This window comes from Protopterus annectens, chromosome 7.part1, assembly GCF_019279795.1.
Source record: "Protopterus annectens isolate FY-2018-M chromosome 7.part1, PAN1.0, whole genome shotgun sequence".
NCBI lineage: Eukaryota > Metazoa > Chordata > Ceratodontiformes > Protopteridae > Protopterus > Protopterus annectens.
The window spans coordinates 162,097,465-162,117,464 of NC_056740.1; positions in this window are offsets into that span (position 1 = coordinate 162,097,465).

Genomic DNA, 20,000 nt, shown 5'->3' on the forward strand with positions numbered 1-20,000 from the left:
CCTTAAATGGCTTTCTATTAATCTTCCACAAGAAACTATAGTCCTTGGAGACTTTAATATTGACTGGAAGTCCTGTAATGCTGTACACCCTACCACCCATATTAACCTATAAGGCTTCTCACAAACTATTAACTCCCCAACAAGGATTAATGAACCCAATAACAAAGAAAGTACCTTAGACTGGATTCTTACTAATACTCCTCATCAAACATACAAAGTAGGAACCCTCCCAGATGACCTAAGTGACCACTCTCTTACTTATATCATCAGACATAAAACCAACCTAACTTACCCAAACACATTTATGACAGTTCACACCAAAAAGCATTTTAACCCTGAACTTTTCCAAACAGAACTCAAGCAGTATAATTGGTCACCACTAAAATCCCTCCCACTAAATGAAGCAGTGGAATACTTTAATTCCACATTCTTAGCCATCCTTGACCACCACGCCCCATCTTGCTCTATTAGAAATAAAGCTAAGCCTGCCCCATGGCTCTCAAAAGCTACTAGGCAAAAAATCCTCCTTAGAAACAAATCCTGGGTAAAATGGCATACCACTAAGAATCCTACAGACCACCAAAACTTTAAACAACTTAGAAATAATGCAAAAAAAGCTATCCTCTTAGATAAAAAAAACTTCTTCTACCAACTACAGCAAACTTACCAAAAGAAACCACAAAAGTTTTGGACTAGCATTAACAGACTACTTTACTCAGGTCAATCTATCACACCTAACCCACAAGGCTCTAGCCTTGAGAATCCCACACAAACTGCAAATGCCTGTAACTCTTTCTTTACAGATGCCATACAAACTCTTGCTAGTCAACTATCTCCAGGTACCTCAAATCTGCCTACTTCTACTACAAGCCCACTTCCATCATTTCAGTTACAACCAGTTTCTACTTCCTTTATTTGCTCCCTTCTCCAAAAACTAAAAACTACCACCCCCTCAGCTGACAAACTACCAGCAGAATACCTGAAAAAAGTAGCTAAAGCCATAGCCTACCCCATTTCCATTCTGATTAACAGAACAATAAGTGAAGGAACTATTCCATCTCTCTGGAAAATCGCTCAATCATCCCCCTACATGAAGGTGGGAACTCTAATGACTTTTCAAACTATCGTCCTATAGCTCTACTATCACCTCTAGCAAAAATAATGGAGAAATGCATCCACAAGCAACTACTTAACCACCTACTCCAAAATAACTTACTTGTCAACTGTAAACATGGATTCAGACCATTCCACAGTACTACCACTGCCCTGTTATCCTTCACAGATTGCATTAACAAAAACTGTAACAACAATATTCTTTCCTCTGCAGTCTTTATTGATTTATCTAAAGCTTTGGATATGGTTAATCACCAGCTACTTTTAAATATACTCAAATCCCTTTCACTTGAACCCCTAACAATAAATTGGTTCAAATCTTACTTAGACAATAGACAGCAGGCTGTGCTATGGGATAATAAGCTTTCTACACACCTCCCAATTTCCTTTGATGTTCCTCAGGGCTCCATTTTAGGTCCACTTCTATTTTCCATTTTTATTAATGACCTTCACTCAGCTATTCCTCAAGTCACCTGTTTTCAATATGCAGACGACTCCACAATAATCTGTTCAGCCTCTTCTCCAACTGAACTACAGTCCCTTACCCAAAAATTATTCAGTACAGTAGAACAATGGTTTTTGAACTGCTGCCTCTCCTAAACCCCCAAAAAACTAAACTTTTACTTTTCACTCCAACTCATAAGTCCACCCCAGTATATTTCACACTTGTATCTAATAATGGCACTCTCATATCTCCTGACCCAACCACTAAACTCTTAGGTATAACAATAGATAGCAATCTTAACTTTGATACTCATATAAACAGCACAATAAAAACAGTCAACAAGAAATTGGGGTCCCTCTATAGAATCAAACCCTTTCTTACAGGACTGCTATAGCCAGAACTCACCTAATCTCCACTCTGTTCTTTGCTTCTCCTATATACACTAATCTCTCTAAAACCAACGTCAACAAACTGGCAATCTCCTATAATAATATTGCCAAATTTGCTACTGCCTCTCCTTTTAGAACTCATCACTGTCTTAATCTAAAGCAACTAGGATGGCTAGAGTTTCAAAATCAGCTTCAATTTCACCAGCTTGTTATTGCCCATAAGACCCTGTATCAACCCACCAACACTCCAATACTCACTAACCTCATTACCCCTTACAACAATCTTAAAAATGTATGCTCCTCAAACAAACTACTCATCTATACTAGCAGATCCAACAACTTGGCAGGTGACTCTCTGTTCTCTAATACTGTTGGGAAGCACTGGAATCTCCTACCCATTGAACTCTTATCTCTGTCTTCACTAACACTTTTTAAACAGAAACTAAAATTATTTCTCAGTACACATTGGTCATGCCCTTGTACTAACCCTGACTAACTTTCTTTCTTTATACGAATGAATACTCTTCACCCTTACAGACTTGTCCTTAAAGAACCAAATGCCAGGTTATTGCAATTTAAATCTTTGTAGATATATATATATATATATATATATATATATATATATATATATATATATATATATGTATATAGTTACATCTTTTTTATATTACCTTATACTGCTTGTGTTATGCTCACTATGAATATTGTATTTTTATTAACAACAGCTGTCTTAAGCTAGGACTGTTTAAACATTCCATATTATATATTGTATGTGTGTTGGAGCTTTTCTCCCCGGGCTTCTACTGAAAATGGACATGTATCCAGTTAGACTAGCCCGGTCAACAAATGTAAAATAAAATAAAATAAAATAAAATAAAAAAATCAGACCATCTCACCTTACAGTTCTCATGGTAGCCCTTCCACCAAATCACTTGCACCATCATGTAGCCTATCTATAGGAGATGTGTATTACTCATTTGATCTTGAACGTCTACGAATCTGCTTCAGAGATGTCTATTTAACTGGAATGGGGTTTGGGAGGGAATTTTGCAAATGTATGGATTTCATCCCTGTAAAATCAGTATGTACACCACCAATGAATGGTAGTAAAAAAACAATGCGACATGGATTATCATTCCTACAGGCGGCAGTTACTTAAAACATAAAAGTAGTAATGCACAATCATTTTCAGGAGAAATACAACATAATCAAATGACACATTACAATGAATATCCTGCCATGTAAACTAACACTGCTGCCACTTCACCATCCCCACTCCACAAATGTTGACATTTTTTATGTTTCTAAAGACAGAAATTATTGTGTATGACAGCATAAAAATCATCTGATGTTCAGAACTACAGAATAACCGAAGAAGGAATGACATAATATTAAAAAAGCAGTAAAATTAATTTTCCTTAAATTTGCAGTGCATTAACTCATGGAATATTTCACTGTTGACAATATTCATTACTGTCGTATAATTAAGTAATCAGTAAAGAAAAACTTACTCATCAAAGAAGACAAAAATGTGAATTATATTTTATATGATGCTTTATGACATCACTGAATAGGAATTAGTGAGCACTCAGGCATGACTTAAAGGAAAAATAATATAAGTAACTTTTCTAAAAGATAATAAAAAAATGTATATATATATATATATATATATATATATATATATATATATATATATATATTTAAAGATGAGAGAGACTGTCAGACGAACAGTAGCAGCACACCATGCACCACACAGCACAGCCCACACGTACCACTGCATGCATCAGTAATATGCTATGTGTTTTTTTACAATAAACGCAACACTAACCTGAATATCATGGTCCATAGTTGTGCACTAGATGCTGTGTTTTTACCTGAGCACCCACATACAGTGCACAAGCCTGCCACATGGGGTCCCTTACTACTACTTCCAGCTGGACATCATTAGTCATAGTGTGATGTGAACTGAGAGCTGCAGTGACAGCATAGGTGACTTTACCACCAGACTAGCACTTGATTATGTTATGCAGAATGCAATATGCAGTAAACAACTTGCATGCAGTAGCTGGGTCATACTGATGGGCAAGCCCAGACTCATCCAGGCACCTGAAAGATCTCTTCAGGAGGCCAAAGACCCTCTCCATAACAGTATGTGTCTGGGACAGGGATGAGTTATATGTCTTCTTTGCAGATCCATAGCCTTAGCTTCAGTGGATATCCATCATCACATGGAAAGAAAAAAAAAAAAGAAATGGAAAGACAAGAAAAGTTTAGCATTCAGCAATACATTTCAATGTAAATAGCTACTTAAATACGATATATAAGAAGTATGTTTCCACTTACCAACACGATGAATACTGGACATCCTACCATGCAGGAAAAGGCAGTAGAAAGAGTTAGTATGCCAGCTATGGGAATTATGTGCACTGCCAGGATGATGGGCAGAGACATTGGTGATGCATCCCCTTGCATCACATACTACATGGAAATTCATGGAGTGGTAGCCCTATTGTGGCACCACTTCTCTGTGGATGAGAAGGGGCCCTAACTGCAAAGAGGGTGCAATCTTTCTCACTGAGTACATCAGGGCAATGTGCCAGCACATTAAAGGCATGCATAGTCCTGGCTTGGTTCTGAGGTGACACTTGGAAATAGATACACTGATCCACATATGGCAAGAGTACATTCAGGAACTGCTGCAGTATCCTTGAGGCAGAAGCCTGTGAGAACTTCAACATGTCCCAAGTCTGTGTTTGGAAAGTCCCTGTAGCAATTATTGAGAGGGCTATATGTACCTTGGTGGCCACAGTGATAGGAAGCCCACATATTCCTCCATTGCCTCTATGGGGGTCAGCCATACACACTAAGACCCTTATAATGATTCTGTCCACTCTAAACCTATCAATGATTTCCTGATTGTCACAATTATAATGAGTAATCCTTTGCTTATATATTTTGTCTTCTTGGCTGGTGAGCTCTGCTGTGCACAAGCAGTTTTGGCCCAGCCAAGACAAGCAACTCAGACTTGGAAATAGAAAAGATAGGAGCAACTGAAAGCATTTGCACTGATTGCAACTCTGATAGATTTGGTGAGATATTCTTTATATACAGCATTTGCAACCAGAGAAGAAAAGTGGGAAAATTTGACTATGAATAGCAAATGGTGTAAAGCATGATTCATTAGCATTTGAAGATTTAAATCATTCCTCGTTTCTATATCACTATTTGCACATTTGCATAAGCACATTCAAGGTCATCATGTATTGGTGGAACGGCTTCTATGAATTGCAGCTCAGCTGAGCTCGTCCACGAACATGGCTGATTGCCTAAGCGCATTTGCGTAACTGACTATGAATACCATCCTCAGTTTAAGCAGGACAGTTTTAAATTGTCTTTTTTTCCCTGCATAAGATTGTTATTCATTTTTGAAGAACTGTATTTATATATTTTATTCAGACAGCAAACATCTGGATAATTGTACACAAGATAATAAATTCAGTTTATATATATATATATATATATATATATATATATATATATATATATATAAAATCATATATATATATATATATATATATATATATATATATATATATATATATATATATATATATATATATATTTTTTTTTTTTTTTTTTTAATAGGAACTTGCTTTACTGAACTTAAACAACAGGTCTGGGAAGAGGGCAGTGATATATACTGAACAAGTCTTATTTTTCCCTTAATTTTGTTTTGTTAGTACTGTTATGGTCAGATCTTATGATCATAGGAGGTTACTAGGCTATTGGTCCTGAGGCCCTTATAAGCCCTAGCCAAGAGTTTAGCCCATGTTTAGACAAGTCAGCACCTGATTCCCCTGTCCAGCAGGGACATAGGTGAAATCTGAAGGGTATATTTTCTTTTTCCCATCCAGTTATCTATGTTGTGCTTAAAAAGGGGTAAAGAGCTACTCTGCTTGACATAGAGAGGGAGTCTATTCCATAGATGGGGGAGTCTCTGGGACACAAATCTGTCCTGCCAACAAGTCCTGTTGATGTCACAGACCAGGTTGAAGCCACGTGTGCAAGTTACTTGAGTGGAGCTTGACTTGCAGATAATGCAGAAGTCCCAACAAGGTTTTCAGGAGAAGAGTAAACATTGTACATTGCTTTTCTCTTTTAAGGTTGTTTTTTTGCAGGGGCAAGTCTCCCTCCACCCGTCCACCTCATGAATTTATATGTACACCATCTTTGAGATTGCCATACCTCAGAGAAAAGGGAGTATTCTGACAAATGGTAAGCTTAGACTTAGTATATATAAATCAGAATTTTTAGCCATTTGGTCTCCACCTATTAAACTCAACAAAGTGGGTTCCGAGATTACAAATGGTGACCCCTTCAAAGTATGCACACATCTTTTAGATTTCCAGACAGAACCCTTACTGCTGCTGTCTCTGTTGCACAGGAAAGAAGCACAACACACAGGCATGTCTAAAGTGTTAAGCCTTCAACCCAGCTACTCAGCCCAGATGGAGATAAAAGCCTGTGATCTACCTCAATGTGGGCAGGATTGCTGTAGTGAAGGGAAGTCAGTGCAGGCAATGGAAGGAGGTCCTACATGTCATCTCTTAATAAAGCCTGAGATTGGGGATACTTTAGCAGGATGATAGGAATTGGATAAAACCTTCTCCACAGAAGTCCATTATTTTGGTGGGCTGCAGCCCCTTCAGCAGCTGCAACCCTTCCCTCTGCTAATGAGAGCTCAAGCATATCTATACAACTGGCTGATGATTCACAAGGTGGCAGGAAAGTTGCTGCTCTATCAATCAGCCCTAGAAGTGAGTTCCAGATTTGAGTGCTGCATATCAAGCACATAGACACATGGCTGGCCAGGTATCTTGCATGAAGCATTAACTCTCTTAATGAATGTTACAAAGGTGGTACTTGGGTATAACGAATCTACTCCTCACACATCCTTGCGAGTCCTTGACTTGCTAGAGAGAGAGCTGATGAGGCTTTTCCTAGTCGTCCCATGGTCAGTGTGCCCACAGTTTCTCCCACTACCCTCACTGTTTCATGGATAGTTGTATAAGGCGATGAGTTGGTTTGGAAGAGCATCTGACCTTTAGAATAATACTATGCCTGTGTGGGGACCTGTGCAGACCTATTACACACCATCACTGCACTGGGCAAACACTTCACTTTATACTAGTCAGTCAGTGCTCACATCAAACATGCTATACTTATGTCAGCTCCTTTCATATGAGACATGCTAGGTATGTGCAGGCCTATCCTATTCTTTGTGAAAGATGGTGAAGTACGAGGACACTAGTGGTCTCCTATGTAAGACAAGCAAGACTAATAACACATTCCTTCTTGTTTGCTCACTCCTGGATGACCCTTCCCCTTGATAGACATTCAGGATTATGGTCGTCTATGTACTTGCCTTTATTCCTTTTTCTTCTTCCTAAAGAAGCTCCGTCAGTGTTTATGAAGACTGTCTGATGAGAGCAGATGGATGTGATGAATGCTTAAAGGCATATTAATGTCTGGAAGCTCAAAAGAAATTTTTTTTCTCCATTTCTGCCAACATCAGCAAAATTACTCTGACTTCTCTTCTTCACTGTCATAGCTTTGAACTGAGTTTTAGTTTAAAACCAACTTTGCTCTAAAACAAGAATCAAACTCTTTGCAAATCATACTTAGATGACAGAATCCTGGTTGCTCTTTCAGTGGATTCTTTGATATAAGCCCTGTCCTGCTTGAGAAGAGGTTATGGGGGGTTGTGAGCCTGGCATTCTGGCTGAGACAGCAAAAATTAATGAAGGTTTACATTGTTCACATTTTCCAGGCAAACTGATTAATACCATCTCCATGATCCTGTTGGCTTTACTCTGGAGGATGTTTCACTACAGTCTGTTTAATATTAAAAATTACACTTTCTCCATGCTTTTGTGTATCTCCTCTTGAAATCAGATGCATGGTGCCATGCCTTCAAGTGGTGGACTATTTCCACTTATCTCAGTATGGGGGTGCCACTCCTTCATCCCACGGAACTGATTTCCATTATTTCATTTTGTGTGTGTGGTGGTGGTGGGGGTCTTCTTCCTTGATGCAAGTTTTGATAATGGATTCTTCTCTGTCAGGTGTGGGAGGTCATTTATGGTCCTTTCTGGTGCAGGAAAAATGAATCCTTGGAGGCAGGTCTTCACAAATGTATACATGCTGACATCTGTTTTGATCACTCTGCTAGCATGTCAGAGGCAGTTAAAATGTGATCCCATCCCAGTAAGGTTAGACAACCAGATTATAGGGAGGGGGTAATTAAATAACTTGAGCTGGATGCCATTTTACTTCTTGTACATTGAAGCACTGCTGATCTGGCTATGGAGCACTAAGCATACTACCTCAGTACAGATAAATTCACATTCAAGGTAAGTATACATCACTGCACATGGTCTAAGCCATAGTTCCAGTCTTCTCCTGGAGCTGGGGGTAAGTAGATTGTGTACAGAAAAGGTTTTCCAGATGAGGAAAATCAAGACTGTACAGCAGATAACTCTGGTAAATCAAGACTTTGATCTTTTTGCCACAGTGGAAGGCACAGTGCTCCCCAAATTTATATCCTTGCAGCAGAACAGTAAGAGTAAAATGTGAAAGGATTTGCTCTACTGTGCAGCAGATAATTCAGGTTCAACATTCCTTTTGATTTCATAGCTATTAACAAAATTTGGTGAAGAAAGATGAAGGTCTATTCTTATTTTCCAGCACTAGCCAAGAAGAGTGGTATTTCAGACAGTTAGGTCTCTGGGAATACAGGAAACCTTCCATTCTTAAACCAAGGAAGTTCTGCTCAACTGAAGGGACAGGTAGCTTCACCTCTGAGACTGGTTATTGTGCAGAGGTTTCTGGAGGCTTCCAGAACTTCTCCCACTAATTAACTGTATTTAGTTAAATAAAAAAAGTACTCCATTTGCATTAAGAAATTCTGACTCTCGTTATGGTCTTTGAACTGTTTTTTAACTTAATCACTTTTATGGCACAACCATAAAGGCAGTCATACATGTAGTAGAATATCTTGGTTGTAGCTTAACAGGGAGAAGAGAAGAGAAGAAAATAGAAGGGAAGAGAAGAGAAGGAAAAGAAGAGAAGAAAAGAGAAGGGAAGAGAAGAGACGAGAAGAGAAGAGAAGAGAAGGAAGAGAAGAGAAGAAAAGAGAAGGGAAGAGAAGAGAGAGAAGAGAAGAGAAGAGAAGAGAAGAGAAGAGAAGAAGAGAAGAGAAGAGAGAGAGAAGAAGGAAGAGAAGAGAAGAGAAGGAAGAGAAAAGAAGAGAAGAAAAGAGAAGGGAAGAGAAGAGAAGAAAAGAGAAGAGAAGAGAAGGAAGAGAAGAGGAGAGAAGAGAAGGAAGGAAGAGAAGAGAAGAGAAGGAAGAGAAGAGAGAGAAGGGAAGAGAAGAGGAGAGAAGAGAAGGAAGAGAAGAGGAGAGAAGAGAAGAGAAGGAAGAGAAGAGGAGAGAAGGGAAGGGAAGAGAAGAGAAGAGAAGAGAGAGAAGAGAAGAGGAGAGAAGAGAAGAGAAGAGAAGAGAAGGAAGAGAAGAGAAGAGAAAGAAGAGAAGGAAGAGAAGAGAAGGGAAGGGAAGTGAAGAGAAGAGAAGAGAAGGAAGAGAAGAGAAGAGAAGAGAAGAGAAGGAAGAGAAGAGAAACACAAATGAAATCAATACTTCTTATTCTACAAACTGTTTACAGTTAGTGTACTTGTAGCATTTTCATTTTCTATCAGTATCATATTCGTATATCACATCAAGAATTAAGCTTTATCTACCTAGGTTACATTGATCCCCTCATGCCTTCGACTTTTGGTGGGGGGGAGTGGCTGAATAGATTTCTGTCTCCTAATACATGATTTTTGAGACTAATAATAGTGTAAAAGTTTATCTTTAGAAGTTTCAGGACCACAATCAGATTACAAGCCAACTAAATAATGAGCTTTCATTAGCAGAAATGGGGCAGAAAGCAAGCGGGAGCACAAGAGCACTACCTTGTTCTTAAATGTACACAATAGGGGGTAGTCCCAAAACATGAACCCAGTCAGCTTGTATACATTCCCTACATCTCCAATATGGCAGACTGGAGTGAGGGACTATCCTATGTAGTCTAGATGGAGTATAAAAGGTTTTGTAAAGACATTGCCACCCTCCCCTAAAAAAATGTATCTGCATGACCTTGCAGCTCTTCGAGATATCAACATCAGTTTGGACCATTCTTGTGAGATTAGCTGTTGAAGATCCACTTGCAAAGTTAACTTATAGCACATAATTACTTTATCCTGTTTTTAACAGGGTTTTATATTTGTTACTATGGATACCTTTAATGAGGGCAGAGTCACTTTGGCACTCAAAAAGCCATTGTATTAATCAAGAGTGATCCTTATGGTGAACTAAGTTTGTTCTCAGTTTCCCCAATTCTTTTACCACGTTATCAAACTCTGCAGAACAGTATTAAAATTTTCACCATATTCTCTGTGCTCAATAGCTTTATCACCCTGCATGAATTGTCCCCAGAATATTAACTATTTAGCCCATATGACTCCCCATTCAATCTACAGTCTGTTCAACCCAGACACCCTGCACCTACTAAAGGTACCAATTCCAAGAGCCATTCTGTTGCACCTGCTTGGGTTAGAGTCCATTTGAGCTACCCTGAAATCATAGAATCAAAAGTGGTGATTCCAGATATATCCAAGCAGCCATCAAACTTCCTAACGGCTTGGAACAGTCCATGCAGACCTCTGATTTGTGCCAAAAGCAGCCATTTCGAACAAGTAAAAACCTTGAGGCAACACATTTGGTGAAATAGCTGAAGTCTACCTTCAGTTATGTACAGTCCCTGTCCATCAGACCATGCCCCCCCATAACCATAGGCAGAATTAGGACATTCCAGAATATCCTCACCTTGTCTCCAGCTCATATAAATCTTTGGATGTGTGGTGTAAGTTGCTTAAGTCTTTTAGGAGGAGGAGGGCATGGCAGCTGCTGTGAATAGTAGACAAATGCAATATAAAACAACTGACTGCCAGCAGTCTCTGAGGGATGCCCAGACATATAGTCTCCCACTATTTCATCAGTCTAGTTGCTTGTGTAGGAGATCTCCAAAGGCCAAGTCAATAGTCTTGGTTGGAGAAGCTGGCAAGGTTATTCCCAAATACCTTATCTCCTGATTACCTCCTCAAAAAATTAAACTATCCAATAGTTGCCATAAACTGTTTTTGTTTTTATTCATATTGATCTTATATCCAGGTAGGCATCCAAATGAATATAGATCCCAGAAAACTTTTTCCAGATCCATAAGTGGATGTGCTAAAAAAAAGAAGCAGGTTATCTCCATCAAGAGCCGTTTTTTTTGTTCCCTTCCACCCATTATATAGCCTGAAAATGGTAACTGTTCTTATTTATTGGTCAGGGGTTTCAGACAGATGTCAAAAAGCAGGAATGATGGGAGCATTTCTGCCTGGTTCCCCTAGAGATGTTAAAGGATTGGGAGAGGCAGAGGACTATATTTACCTATGCATTTGCTCTCTCATAGAGTCATCTTATCAAAGTAACCTATTACTCAGGGGATCCAAAAGTGGCCAATGTCTTTTATAGATATTCCCATCTGACACAGCCTTTTCCACATCATATCGGATTAGTGCCAGTATTTTCTGCTTATTATTAACATCTTCTATCATTAGTTACACCCTTATTAGGTTGTCAAATGTTGACTTACCCTGAATAAATCCTGTTTGATGGATGTGGATTACCCTAGGGAGTATTACAGCCATCCTCCAACAAACTCTTAACTTAAATAGTTTATAGTTGTAATTCAGTACTAAAATAGGTTTGTAAGATGAGGCACAGGCAAGATTTTTACCTGCATTTAAGATGACTGTTATCTTAGCTTTTTTTCTAGGATCCAGGAATTAGCTCTCCACTTTGGTTAATGTTAAATAGTCTTTCTCAGATGGATAAAAAGTACCCTACTATAAATGTAAAGCTCAAGAGGGATGTCATCAGGGCCATGTCATTTCCCCTTTGTCAAATCTCTATTGGCTCCCTCTATTTTGCTTTATTGTATAAAGCTCACTATCTGCTGCATGTGGTTATCAGCTAGATTAGGGACATCCAATGAGTAAAAAGAAACATCCAACTCTTGTAGTGAAAGACATGCTAATGTATCTCTAGAGAAAAGTTTGTAGAAGTGGACAAACCCTTCAAGAAACTTAAAAGGAGCTCTGCTCAGTCTGTGAAGTTTTTTAAACATGACATTGTTTAAAGTAAAACAACTCAATAATCATATAACGCAGTTAAAAATAGAGCTATAAAAACAAAACCAAAGAACTAGACATTTTATCCATACATTAACATGAATATTGTTTTGCAGTAATTTCTCCAAAATAGTGCAACAAACAATGCAAAGCTCTTTGTATACAAACTGTAAAACTAAAGGTCTGTCAAACTATTGATACCTGTCTAACTTTGGACGGAATTATTCCACAGTCAAATTTCACAAGCCTGCCATTTATATGCACTATGACCCTTTGGACAGCAGAACTGTTACATTTCCTAAAAGAGGTGTTTCATCTTTGTTTTCCAGAGAAGATCATTCTGTTTTGTGGGACTTGAACTTTAGGAATGACAAGGCTTTGCCTTTCTAACTTGCTTTCTTGGTAGACAAAATTTCTTGATGACTGTTGTTTTGGTGGCTATGATCTCTTCTTAAACAGGAAAGAATCCAGCAAAGAAATGAATTAGCATACTGTAGAAATGTATCTTCAACTCAAACTTTACTGTGATGCATGAATTGAGAAAGATGAGGGTTTGGTAGTTGATAAGCAATGTTAACCAAATAAATTGTTAACTGCATTGTTTTCTGTCATTGGTGGTCAACTATCTTTTGGGCATAGCCACCAAAAGTTAACTTTACCAGAAGTGTTGTTTTCAGTGTTTGTTTCAAGAATGTGTCCATTGCAGAAATTTGTGCCATGATCACACAGACTACACTGTGCACTATACCAAACATTATTTCTTGGCTGTCCACTCCAAGATTCAAGCCTTCTTTGCGGTAATGTAATTCAGAAATTGGGCATCTTACCTATGCCTTTCCGATTCCTCTGTTGTTTGTCTCCTTTGAAAATGTATATTTACTGCTTTGTGTTCTTCCTGGTTGCTACCCTCTGTGCGGAGCACTGCAAAATAATTTGTAACAGTTGTTAATACTCGCCTTATCACTTCATCTATGAGAATACCCTCTGTATTGGCTACTGTGTAGTAACCATTTGCCATGTCCCTTATGGACAAATAACCTTTCTATTAACTTGGGTGTATGCTTGCACTGTAAGCATCACTCATTAATTATTTTACATAACTGTCCAGGTATTTCATATCATTCAGGTGTAGAAGACTTACATTTGATTGGATAAACACTAAGGAATAAGAGGTGGGCACTCCCTTTTCATCTGACAAAGAGCACTCACAGTATATGTGAGCGAGAGTCATTTGCACCCCAAATGCAAAAGTTAGACAATAAAAGAATTGTATGAAGGAGAGGACTGCCAGTTGAATTTTCATAAGGGACATAATTCATGCAAAATAATACTAATAAAGGTGTTATGAAAAAAATAAAAAAATGCAAGAGAAACAGTTTGAATTGTGTAAGGAAGCCAGACTTGCAGACAGCTATTTGTTCTGTTAGCAATATGAAGAATATCTTGATCAGGTGTTTTGTGTTACATTAAATACAAAAACAGTTTCCAACTCCTTCCACATGCCCATACAACTTACAAAAATGTTTGCTTTCTGCTATAACCTAGATATTTTAAAACTCAAATAAAAGTATTTAACTAAACTAAACTAGAATAAACAAGAGAACATTATAAGAAAACAATATTAGTATGATACTCAAAAAGAAATAAAAATCAGATTCATTCATAAGCTGTCTGTTCTAGCAAACCTTGAAACAGTATTGTATGTAACATTAAAACAAAAAGGCTCATCAAAAGAGACACAAGGTTTGTTTTTGTCCTCATTAAAATGAAAATCATGTTGATGTATGTCATGAAAATCAGCTTTACTCACATAGCAGTCTATTCTGATAAGTTCCTGAAAAAAACCTTGAAGTCATTTTACAAATGTTTTCACCCTGCAGCAAAATAGCTGATGTACAATTTTCAGTATGTATGCACAAATGTATAATTTTGGCATGTATATGAGTAAGTTATTGCTTATCAGTATAAATGTTTAATCAGCTTACTGTCTATACATGAATGATTTATGTCTGTCTGTGTATTTGCATAGCAAAATATTATGGAGGCACTTGCCACACACTCATTTCAGTTCAGAATGAGTTATATCACACAATGGTACACGCTTGTTTGTTTGTCTTTTCCCGGTTAGGGTTCGCCACAGTGGAATTCTGGTCCACTAATGATTGGCAGTCGATTTTTATGGTGCTGAATTGCCAGCCTGATGTCCAACCTTCAGTGAAGGCATGCCAATTCAGGCATATCTTTCGGAGGCCACTCGACCAGGCGGAGGATATGCAGACTCCACACAGAAGGCACTCCAGCCGAGAACTGAACAGGAGAACCTCTTGCTGTGAGGCAACAATGGTATCGCTGTACCACCGCAGCTCTACAATGGTACACTCTTAGTGAACAAAAATCTAAACATTTCTTAATGCTACAGTCCTTGACATGTAAAAAAGGGAAAATGAAGTTTGGTTATTTGGGATTCGTGATTATCCATTGAAGGATTAGTCGATGATAGACAAATGTAGAAATGTAATTAGCTAAAAGTAGATTTTAGTGAACACAATTTCTAGTTTTTTGCAGGACCTCCAAACCCCCCTTAACTTATACATAACAACGTTATGGTCTCCCAACAGTGGAGAAAGTGCAACACCCCTGTTTGCCTACAGCTGCTTTCAAAGATTCGGTCACTGCCCTGCCTTCTCTTGAAGCAGAGTCCTTCAACTAACTTTCATGTTCTCAGTATTTGTCATTTCTTTTTGAAACTTGTCTCTTTTAATTTTAGAAAGGACATTTTTAAAGCAACATTAATTAAAAGATAACATGGAGTACCTTATATAACACAATATATGTGCCCCTCATTATACGGACAGTAACATTAGAGGATTCTTTTATAAAGGTTTTAGTGTATTTGCTTATTTCATAGTCATTCTACATGAGAAAGTCTGTGTCTGTTAAAAGAAGATTTAGTTGGTATTTATTTAGTCATTTATTGATTATGTTTCACATTGTATTGCTCTGTATTTAATTAGAAACTTAATGTAAGTGAGCTATAATTGAAAATGAATGTTAATCTATAAGATTATTTGATTAAGTCAATGACAGAGAAGCTTATTCACCAATATTTTTAGGGTGAATCTTTTACTTCATGATGGCATTTAGGTCACCTTTTACTCTTGTTCTCTCTATTGTTGGTTCATGTATAGCTGGAACTAAACAAAACTTAGGACTCCAGGTTTCTAAGACATTTTGTGTCAGATATCAGATGGATTTATTGCAAGTGCTAACATTAAAGGTAGTGAAAACTGCAGGTTTGTATCCTTAGGTGGTGGTAACTATACATCTTGAGTTATGGACTAAATATTAGTTTGGAGGTAGGGTAATTAGTGGCACAGATAACACATGAATGCATTTTAGTGTCTGAATGGTATACTATGAAGCCAGTGACATTATCCAGGAGGCAGATTGCGTCATACAAAGGTGTTTGTGCATATAAATCATACCACTCAACTTCTTAGCACAAGTAGTCTGTTTTAAGCCAAAAATAATGGGGGTGACATAGGCCCCCAAATAGGGACAGATTTTAACTATTGCTAGTATAAACTTAGAAAGTTAAAATAACGTGTTAGCATGCATTTTCTGAAGGATATGAAGTCTGAAACTCAAATGACTGTCATTATTTAGTGACTTCAATCCTCAATGATTTGCCAGAAAAATACATTTTATGAGAAACAGACCAAAAACGTGAGGCAAAAATCTGAACAGTTGAGAGGTTTGATAAAGATATACACATGTATATTGTCACAAATCACTAATTTGCAGCTGTCACTGTGGTATGTAGCTTTGCGTGTAAATTATATCATCAGCACAATCCCCATCAACCTCATCACCATCATTGTTAATACCATGCTGGTGCTTAAGAAAGGAATGACCCCGCACTAGGCAGTTTTACATGTGAATTGTCACACATCACTAATTTGCAGCTGTCACTGTGGTATGTAGCTTTGCATGTAAATTGTATCATCATCACAACTGCTATCACCCTCATTACCATCGTTAACACCATGGTGGTGCTTAAGAAAGGAACGACCCTGCACTAGGCAGTTTTACATGTGCATTGTCACACATCACTAACTTGCAGCTGTCACTGCAGTATGTAGCTTTGCATGTAAATTGTATCATCATCACAATTGCTATCACCCTCATCACCATTGTTAACACCATGGTGGTGCTTAAGAAAGAAACGACCGTGCACTAGGCAGTTTCTTGTCAGTGTCAGATGTTGTTCTGTAACTTGTAGTGTAATTGATTGTTTTCTCCTCTTTCAATGTGACAATTTTGAAGCTATAATTTGTTAATGCAGAAGTGCATTAATACCATTCGCATGAGTTAATGAACTGCAACAGCACTTCCTGTGTTTAGTGTCATCTTTGCTCAGTGTTTTGCATGTTATTATTGGCAACTATTTTCAGCAAAATGTTGTAGATAATTTGGAGAATGAATTGATCATTTTCATTTGGAAGTCTATGTAAATGAAAGTAGCGTTGTGAAAATTGTGTTACTACTGGTTTAAATTAATAGTTTACTATGATCTGCTTATTTTTGCTTTATAAAGAAATAGCTACATCTTTTGAATACCAGATTTATTTTAGAGAAAAAATTAGCAGTTCATTGCTGCAAGCGTAGCATTTTATAAGCTTGTACCTACATAACAATTTAAAAAAATGAAGCAGACTATACATCCATTTATTGACAGTATATGCACAGCAATATACAAGTTACTAAATTCCACTAAAAATACAATGCTGCAGTTTTACTGGTATTTGCTGATCTCTGCCAGGCCACATTACCACCAAAATCATGTTTTTATGGTGTTTTTTCCGAGTACCCCCTTTAGTCATTATTTATGTTGCCTGCGGTAGTAGAGTGATATAATGAGAAGGTGGACATGCAGACAAGGTTACTACATCCCCTGCACATGAGAATGAGCAAGCATAACAGAGAAAGACTGAGAGATGATATGGTTGTGTACTCCCACATATAGCAGAACTATCACAATATGACACTGTATAATGGTGTTGCAATGATGTCTAAGGTGCAATGGTATGGGGTTTGGGAAGACATAGGGGCAGGAACACAACCCCAACTCATATTCAAAATGGTATTTTATGGCTAAGACGTAGCAGATTATAAAATAGTAGTACCTGTTCCACTTCCTGATTAAACGTCATTGTGTATATGAAAAAGTGAGTTGTGTATAGGTGTTTGTTTGAATACTGCTATTTTTTTAATGTCAAGTTCATGTTTTCTTTCTTTTTTTTTTTTTGCATTTCTTGTCTCCCCCACTCAGTTGATTGTTAGCACATCATGGTGGCTCAATCCATGGTTGAGTCTTCCTTCTCCAACTGATTGTCCCCAGACTCCTTGAAAAAGGATTGGGGGCAGTGTGGATCTTAAGGCATCCTGGGAGCATGTGTCATATTGCTGCTGTGGAGGGGTTTACACTTTTAGACCTAACCAGTTTCCCCACCCTTGATATGTGCACATAACACACTGAGGGGGCATGCAATGGGTAGACAGCTCTGCACTGCTCTACACTTCCGTATCAAGCTAATGGTAAGCCTTTTCCACCCTCCTTTCAAAAAGCACATTGCAGTTGGCTCCCCAGCTTCTGCCAGGAAGTTCCAACCCTTTTGCATGCCTGTGCACACATTTCACTCTCAAGGACTGTCACCCCCATCTACACCTCTGAACTTACAAACACTGAAAATAAGTACCAAGGTCCTTGAAAAGTAGGTACATCCTGACAAGAATATGGACATTTAATTAGCATAACATCTACATAGAAAATAGCCATAACTCTTATTGTTTTCAGTAGAAATGTAGGAAACTATTAAGAAAAAACATGTTTAAAAACAGAGACTGACAAAAATGATGGAAAAATATAAGCACATTATCAAAGTGACATTGTAAAATCTGTAGACTTTAAAGAACTTTATTGCAAATTCCTACCCCACAAGGTCATTTATGTTTTTCTTATGAAAAGGGAGATGTAAAATGTGTGCCCTTCTTTAAATTATTGGTGACAATAGTATATTGGTCATGTAGTGTGTTTGTGTGTATTAGACAGCGTCAAAATTCACTTGTGAAGAGGCAGGTTAAAAAATTGTATGAAGGAGTAAATCAAGCCTGAAAATAGGGACATGCCTCCAAAAATAGGGACATTATGTGCAGCGAAAAAAACAAGTCTGAAAATAGGAACATTCCTCCAAAATGTGGACAGTTGAGAGGATTGCACAACCCTTCCTACCAGTACCTCGAATGTCAAGTTAAATTTAAATTCGTACTAATTCCTGAGATTCTCTCTCTTCTATTATTTTATTACTGTCCTCTTTAAGATTGGTAAAATCATTAAACACCTCCAAAACTTCTTTCTGAGTCATGTACAGCAACTTAGGCTTCTCATCTAATTCATTCACAATGAAGAACAAATCAAATTTTTAGATGTAAGACATCTGATTTTCTGCTAAATATATGTGCAGCAGGAGTCACTGGCAATTGTAGATGGAACATTTTCAGTGTAAAAGTTAATACTGTACTTCTAAGCACAAACTTTTGAAAGGTATTTCTTCACTTTTGAAGATGTATTTCACCACTCATGTGGTAACTGTAAAGTGGGCTAATAAAACCTCGACATTAAAGACTTTGTCTCATCTCCAAGGGTCTATAGTAAGACAGAACTCTCTTAAAAATAGCGGGTTCTTACGGCTAGATATAATTTCTTGCAGCTAGTCCAGTCAAATGTAAAAATCTCTGTATCTATATAACTTTATCTATATTTAAATATACTTTTTTATCTATATCTGTATCTATATATTTGTCTTTATCTGTATCTGTATTTACAACTGCATCTTTATCTAGGTCTATATCCATATCCATATCTAAAACTATAACTGTATATGTATCTGTGTCTATATCTATATCTATATCTATATCTGTATCAACACCAGTGCTTACGTCTGTCTATCTATCTATCTATCTATCTATCTATCTATCTATCTATCTATCTATCTGCCTATCTACCTATGGACTCTTTCTTCTAACATTATCTTAATAATTACATAAAGACTTTAGTCCTGATTCTGAAAGTTTGCCATGAGGTGTACACCTGGTGTATATTTTTATTTATTTATTTATTTCACATTTGTTAACCCGGTTAGTCCAACTGAGTTTGCAAACAAACCCATTTTCAGTGGAGACCTGAGGGGAAAAGCCCCAGAAAACATAAGTAAAGATAGAGTGACAGTATACAAATATTAAATAACAACCACAATACAAAATAATTGTAAAAAAGAAAAGGTTATTAACTATTTGCATTGCATTGATAGTAAGCAACCCATTTTCAGTGGAGATCCAGGGGAAAGAGCCCCAACAAACATAAGCAAAGATAAACATACAGGACAAAAACTATTAAAAATAAGAATGCAAATATGAAATTAATTATAAAGAGAAAAAACAAAAGAAAAAAATGATAAACATTAAGGATTTCGCTCATAGCAGTGATCTAAATTTACTACATATAAGAGTAAAAATAAAAAGATAATGGTTGTTCAAAAGAAGGAAGATGTACAGATATTGACAGGAAGTGGGGGGAAAATATAGAGTGGAGAATGGGAGGGGGTAGAAAAAGGAGGGGGTATAGTAGGGCTATAGTAGTAGAGCTGAGGGTTTAGGAGGTTAGTTTTAGCAGAAGTTACTAATGGAGGAAGAAAGTTAGGAAATGCAAGAGG